Genomic DNA, 7,050 nt, shown 5'->3' with positions numbered 1-7,050 from the left:
AGACATTGATCATAAAAACACGCAAATCCAATGAAGAGCTTAAGTAATATACACATGTTTGATTCTAAACAGCCATCTCCAAAGAAGAAAATGTCAATTCTTTCGCTACTAAAAAAAAGCACATGATTCTTTAAAAAAAAAAAATCCGATACTGAACAATGATCACAAAAAACACACAAGTCTAATTTCAAACAGAGCTCATAAAAAGCCATCACAAAAAAAAAGCACACAAGTCTAATGCAGAACATTGATCACAAAAACGCACAAGTCCAATTTAAAACATTGATAAAAGAAAAACAAACAAATCTGATAAAGAACATCAATTAAAAAAACACATGTCCAAACTGCCATCAATAAAGACCCAAATGTCAATTCAATCAGCCACTACTAAAAAAAGCAGTTGATTAAAAAAAAAAACAAGTCTTATGCCGAACATTGATCACAAAAAAACCCCACCAGTTTCGAACTCCACACCGATCATAAGAAGGAGGCAAAGTCAGACTTCTAACAGCCGTCACATAAAATAAACAAATAAAAATGCCATTCTAAAAAAACACAAAGTAAATGCACAACTCGGAATGTGAATATCCATCACAGAAAAACACAAGTCTTTTTCAAACAGCCCACACAAAAAAGCAGAAGTATGATTAAAAACAACCATCACAAAAATTTTAATAACCACCAAAAAAAAACGCGCAAGTCGGATTTCTATTACTGATCATAAAAAGGAACATGTCCAATTCTGAAAATCGATAATATAATCACACAAGTCCGATTCCAGTCAGCCATTACAAAAAAGCACAATTTCAATTCCAAACAGCCATCACAAAAAAAGCGAATTTCTATTCAAACAGCAACTATACAAAACACGTTGATTCTAAAAAAAAAAAAAAAAAAAAAAAAAAACCACAAGTCCGATGTTTAACATCAGTTACAAAAAAAAATTAAAAAAATGTCCATTCTAAATAATTATAAAATGAATGCACAAGTTTGATTCCAAACAGCAATCACAAAAAGCATATGTCGATTCAAATAGCCACTACGAAAAACTTGAATGCCAATTCTAAATAACCACATAAAAAAAAAATTAAAATGTACAAATTCTATTCCGAGCATTAATCACAAAAATGACAAGTAAGAATCAAAATACATTAAATTCTTACCATTACCTATCAATCAGTCTGTTGAACCATGGGGGCACCACACAAGATCTGTCAACAGCCCTTCTATATTCCTCTCTGTACTTAGCCCTGGATAAACCATTTCATGGCAGACCTGCACATTCTTTGATGTCTTCACATTGCTCTCAGTCTTTCATTCTTCATCCTGGAACTCAACAGTGAAAGGACCATAACCCTGGTATTATTTTCTGGAAATAAAAAAAGTGATTAAGTCTCTTAAAATAATTAAAACCAATTTTTATAATTTTTTTTACAAAATACATTAAATTCTTACCATTACCTATCAATCAGTCTGTTGAACCATAGGGGCACCACACAAGATCTGTCAACAGCCCTTCTATATTCCTCTCTGTACTTAGCCCTGGATAAACCATTTCATGGCAGACCTGCACATTCTTTGATGTCTTCACATTGCTCTCTGTCTTTCTCATTCTTCATCCTGGAACTCAACAGTGAAAGGACCATTACCCTGGTATTATTTTCTGGAAATAAAAAAAGTGATTAAGTCTCTTAAAATAATTAAAACCAATTTTTATAATTTTTTTTACAAAATACATTAAATTCTTACCATTACCTATCAATCAGTCTGTTGAACCATGGGGGCACCACACAAGATCTGTCAACAGCCCTTCTATATTCCTCTCTGTACTTAGCCCTGGATAAACCATTTCATGGCAGACCTGCACATTCTTTGATGTCTTCACATTGCTCTCTGTCTTTCATTCTTCATCCTGGAACTCAACAGTGAAAGGAACATAACCCTGGTATTATTTTCTGGAAATAAAAAAAGTGATTAAGTCTCTTAATGTAATTAACACCAATTTTCATAATTTTTTACAAAATACATTAAATTCTTACCATTACCTATCAATCAGTCTGTTGAGCCATGGGGGCACCACACAAGATCAGTCAACAGCCCTTCTATATTCCTCTCTGTACTTAGCCCTGGATAAACCATTTCATGGCAGACCTGCACATTCTTTTATGTCTTCACATTGCTCTCTGTCTTTCATTCTTCATCCTGGAACTCAACGGTGAAAGGAGCATAACCCTGGTATTATTTTCTGGAAATAAAAAAAGAGTGATTAAGTCCCTTAATGTAATTAACACCAATTCAACAGACTGATGATGATCCTCTAGCTATTGGTTTGGTATCATTTTTTTTTAAAAAGTCTGGGTTAGTTTACAGCACACATTGCTACACCCCATCAGAGCCTGTAATGCCACTGGTTCCAAACTGATCCCAAACTGTATATATTTCCTTTGCAAGAATCACATAAGAAGCTTTTAATTTGATAACTCATGCCACCGATGTGCCCTTGATTTGTATTTTTGCTTAAAGAAATTCTTTTAATAATATCAGATGTAGGTGTGTGTAAAACAGTTTTCACAACTACAATGGCTGGTAAAATCAATGTTTTACCTATGTTTCCGTATTTTGCTATAAGTAAAGAGATATTGGAAGACGCTCACAAACCAACATCTTCTCTATATATATATGATGTTGAAGTGAGATTGTGTGGGTCTATTCTTAACTTTATCTTTGAGTGCTAGAAAATTTTTAAATCTTTATCTATTTTGTCAGGGTGACATTGTCTCAGATGATCCTCTAGCCATTGGTTTGGTATCATTATTTTTAAAAAGTCACTTAGGCAACCGCTTGTTTGACAAGGAAGGAATGAATCTCAGTTTTAAATAATCAACGCTGGACAGTGTACATTTCTTTTTGTTAAACATTTGTTACATGTAGACAAAATTAAAATTTTTAAATAAGTATTGAGACAATTCTTTGGTTTGATTAGCAGGATATATGTTTAAATGATTTACCAAGATAAAAATCATATATTACTGTATAAAATAATTACATTAAATGAATGTAAAACTTAAAATGATCTGCTTTAAATGAAATCTATTATCGTAGACCCCCGTGGACCTCTCATAGACCCCCAATTAATTTTTTTAATTTTGTAGACCCCCTGGAAGTCTTCGTAGACCCCTGGGGGTCTATACAGACCACTTTGAGAATCACTGATCTAGAGTTTAGTCTACACTCTAAATCTGGATATTACTACAATCAATATTGAATTGTATTCTAGACTCTCTGTCTAGTCTTATAAACTTTTTTTAAAGACTCTGAGACTTGAGTGATTAAGCTTCTAGTTAGATCTAGACTATTCTAGACTAGATAATAGATCTAGACTTTTCTAGACTAGTTAATAGATCTAGATCTAGTAATATTCTAATTAATGATCTAGACTATATTATAGGTCTAGTTATCTAGATCTAGCAGATTTTCTTACCTCTTAAACTATTCTACTTCTTGATCTAGTCTATATAGATCTAGATTTAATCTATAGATCAAGTCTATAACTAGGTACTAGGACTAGAGTAATCTAGACATTCTATTCTAGACTGACTAGACTATACTAAACAAACTCTAATACTCTAATGACAATTCTAGTATTAAAATTAATAAGAAACTTTACAGTCTACATTCTAAATATCTAGAATCTATATTGACTATTTCTACAATCAATATTGAATTGTATTCTAGACTCTCTATCTAGTCTTATAAACTTTCTTTAAAGACTCAGTCTTGAGTGATAAAGATTTTTTTCTAGATCTAGACTAGTAAATAGATGATAGATTAATCTAGATGATGCTAGATCTACTTATATAATTATAATCTATAGTAATCTAGTCTAGATCTAATATTGACAATCGAATAAGTTGAATAGGTGGCGTGTTTGGATAGCCTTACAAAACTTCTCTGTCTGTTGACCCTGATTTTTTCTAGATCTAGATTATTTTTTACCTTTAAACTGTTCTTCTTCTTGATCTATATAGATTTAGATAATCTTGGTTGAGAATTTCTATAGATCTAGTAACTAGTCTAGATAGATCTATCTAAATTTTAAATTATTAGTTCTATATAAATAAATCTAATAAAATTAGTAATTACGATATGATAAATTATCTTAAATCGATTCAGTCTAGACCCATCAACATGAATTATTGAATTGAGTCGTAACATTGGTTTTTAGACTAGGACTGAACTAGTTATAAAGGATTTATAGATATAGACGTCGAGTAGAAGATTTTGAACTGATAATTTAGATTTAGAGGAAAAAGATAATTTATTGTTACATTAAATCATGAACATGGCCGCCACATGGTTTACAATTAGACAGAGCAGCCCCGGTCAAAATGAAACAGAATTTAGGGTTTTCTTTTCAAAAGATTATTCTTCATGATAAATTACCCATTCAAGCCCATTGCATTAATAATAGATCTTTACTTGTAATTGATATGTAGCCATTCATTATAAATAGTTTTAAATTAAACCATTAGATCTAACGTAAGGATTTGAATTAGAGGACATTTTTTTATTTTTTTTCTAAGCTTTGAACTGCCTCGTACATGGATGGCTGCCTGGTCAAGTGGTTTGCACGCTGGACTGTCGTTCGGACTTATCGACGGTCGAGGGTTCAAACCCTGTCCGCTCCGATTTTTTTTACAAGCACAAAATAAGAAAAAAAAAATTGGATGATTTTTTTCCCCAAAGGTTATCCGTCAACACAAGCTTCCCTCCCTGATAATTGTTTTTCACGTAAGAAAAATGAAGTACAAAAAGTGCATACATTTATTATATTTGAACTCGCCATGAATAAAAAAAAAGAAAATTCTAGATCAAGGTTTTATTTGATGTACGATGGTTCTAACATTGTTAAAACTAGCCCATAGATCCAGATATTTTCTCTTTGTATTATCGTTGATTAAAAAAAAAGTGGAATTACCGTAATCTAGCATGTAGATGAAATATTAAAAAAAAAGATCTATAATAGGCAGTCTAGATCTAATATACTAATAAAATAAAAAAAAAATTTTTTTTTTTTTAAAGTTTGGGAACCACTAGTCTTCAGTGAAGTCAGTCCCGGGATAGTGAATTACCCATTCAAGCCCATTGCATTAATAATAGAGCTTTACTTGTAATTGATATGTAGCCATTCATTATAAATAGTTTTAAATTAAACCATTAGATCTAACGTAAGGATTTGAATTAGAGGACATTTTTTTATTTTTTTTCTAAGCTTTGAACTGCCTCGTACATGGATGGCTGCCTGCTCAAGTGGTTTGCACGCTGGACTGTCGTTCGGACTTATCGACGGTCGAGGGTTCAAACCCTGTCCGCTCCGATTTTTTTTACAAGCACAAAATAAGAAAAAAAAAATTGGATGATTTTTTTCCCCAAAGGTTATCCGTCAACACAAGCTTCCCTCCCTGATAATTGTTTTTCACGTAAGAAAAATGAAGTACAAAAAGTGCATACATTTATTATATTTGAACTCGCCATGAATAAAAAAAAAGAAAATTCTAGATCAAGGTTTTATTTGATGTACAATGGTTCTAACATTGTTAAAACTAGCCCATAGATCCAGATATTTTCTCTTTGTATTATCGTTGATTAAAAAAAAAGTGGAATTACCGTAATCTAGCATGTAGATGAAATATTAAAAAAAAAGATCTATAATAGGCAGTCTAGATCTAATATACTAATAAAATAAAAAAAAAATTTTTTTTTTTTTAAAGTTTGGGAACCACTAGTCTTCAGTGAAGTCAGTCCCGGGATAGTGAATTACCCATTCAAGCACAAAAAAAGAAAAAAAAAATTTTATTATTATTTTTTTAATTTTTTTTTATTATTATTTTTTTTTAAATTTAAACAAAAAAAAAATAATAAAAAAAAATAAAATAAAACTACAAAAAAAAAATAAAAAAATTATTTTTTTTAAAAAGTTTGGGAACCACAGGTCTACAGTGAAGTCAGTCCCGGGATAGTGAATTACCCATTCAAGCCCATTGCATTAATAATAGATCTTTACTTGTAATTGATATGTAGCCATTCATTATAAATAGTTTTAAATTAAACCATTAGATCTAACGTAAGGATTTGAATTAGAGGACATTTTTTATTTTTTTTCTAAGCTTTGAACTGCCTCGTACATGGATGGCTGCCTGGTCAAGTGGTTTGCACGCTGGACTGTCGTTCGGATTTATCGACCGTCAAGGGTTCAAACCCTGGCCGCTCCCATTTTTTTTTACAAGCACAAAATAAGAAAAAAAAATTGGATGATTTTTTTCCCCAAAGGTTAGCCGTCAACACAAGCTTCCCTCCCTGATAATTGTTTTTCACGTGAGAAAAATGAAGTACAAAAAGTGCATACATTTATTATATTTGAACTCGCCATGAATAAAAAAAAAAGAAAATTCTAGATCAAGGTTTTATTTCATGTACGATGGTTCTAACATTGTTAAAACCAGCCCATAGATCCAGATATTTTCTCTTTGTATTATCGTTGATTAAAAAAAAGTGGAATTACCGTAATCTAGCATCTAGATGAAATATTAAAAAAAAAAGATCTATAATAGGCAGTCTAGATCTAATATACTAATAAAATTAAAAAAAAATTATTTTTTTTAAAAAGTTTGGGAACCACAGGTCTACAGTGAAGTCAGTCCCGGGATAGTGAATTACCCATTCAAGCCCATTGCATTAATAATAGATCTTTACTTGTAATTGATATGTAGCCATTCATTATAAATAGTTTTAAATTAAACCATTAGATCTAACGTAAGGATTTGAATTAGAGGACATTTTTTATTTTTTTTCTAAGCTTTGAACTGCCTCGTACATGGATGGCTGCCTGGTCAAGTGGTTTGCACGCTGGACTGTCGTTCGGATTTATCGACCGTCAAGGGTTCAAACCCTGGCCGCTCCCATTTTTTTTTACAAGCACAAAATAAGAAAAAAAAAATTGGATGATTTTTTTCCCCAAAGGTTATCCGTCAACACAAGCTTCCCTCCCTG

The 7,050-nt window shown here is 31.5% G+C and overlaps 1 long non-coding RNA gene across 1 annotated transcript; it reads right to left on the bottom strand.

Annotated features, from left to right (window-relative positions):
• Positions 1-1,487: 1,487 nt before the first annotated feature.
• LOC129923265 (uncharacterized) lies at positions 1,488-2,313 on the bottom strand. Its single transcript, XR_008775184.1, has 3 exons — positions 2,046-2,313; positions 1,756-1,955; positions 1,488-1,663 (listed from the first exon to the last, which is right to left on the bottom strand). It is a non-coding gene; the product is annotated as an uncharacterized LOC129923265 (long non-coding RNA).
• Between the last annotated feature and the right edge of the window lie 4,737 nt (positions 2,314-7,050).

This window comes from Biomphalaria glabrata, chromosome 16, assembly GCF_947242115.1.
Source record: "Biomphalaria glabrata chromosome 16, xgBioGlab47.1, whole genome shotgun sequence".
In the NCBI taxonomy this organism is placed as follows: domain Eukaryota; kingdom Metazoa; phylum Mollusca; class Gastropoda; family Planorbidae; genus Biomphalaria; species Biomphalaria glabrata.
This window is presented reverse-complemented; position numbering and strand designations above follow the sequence as displayed.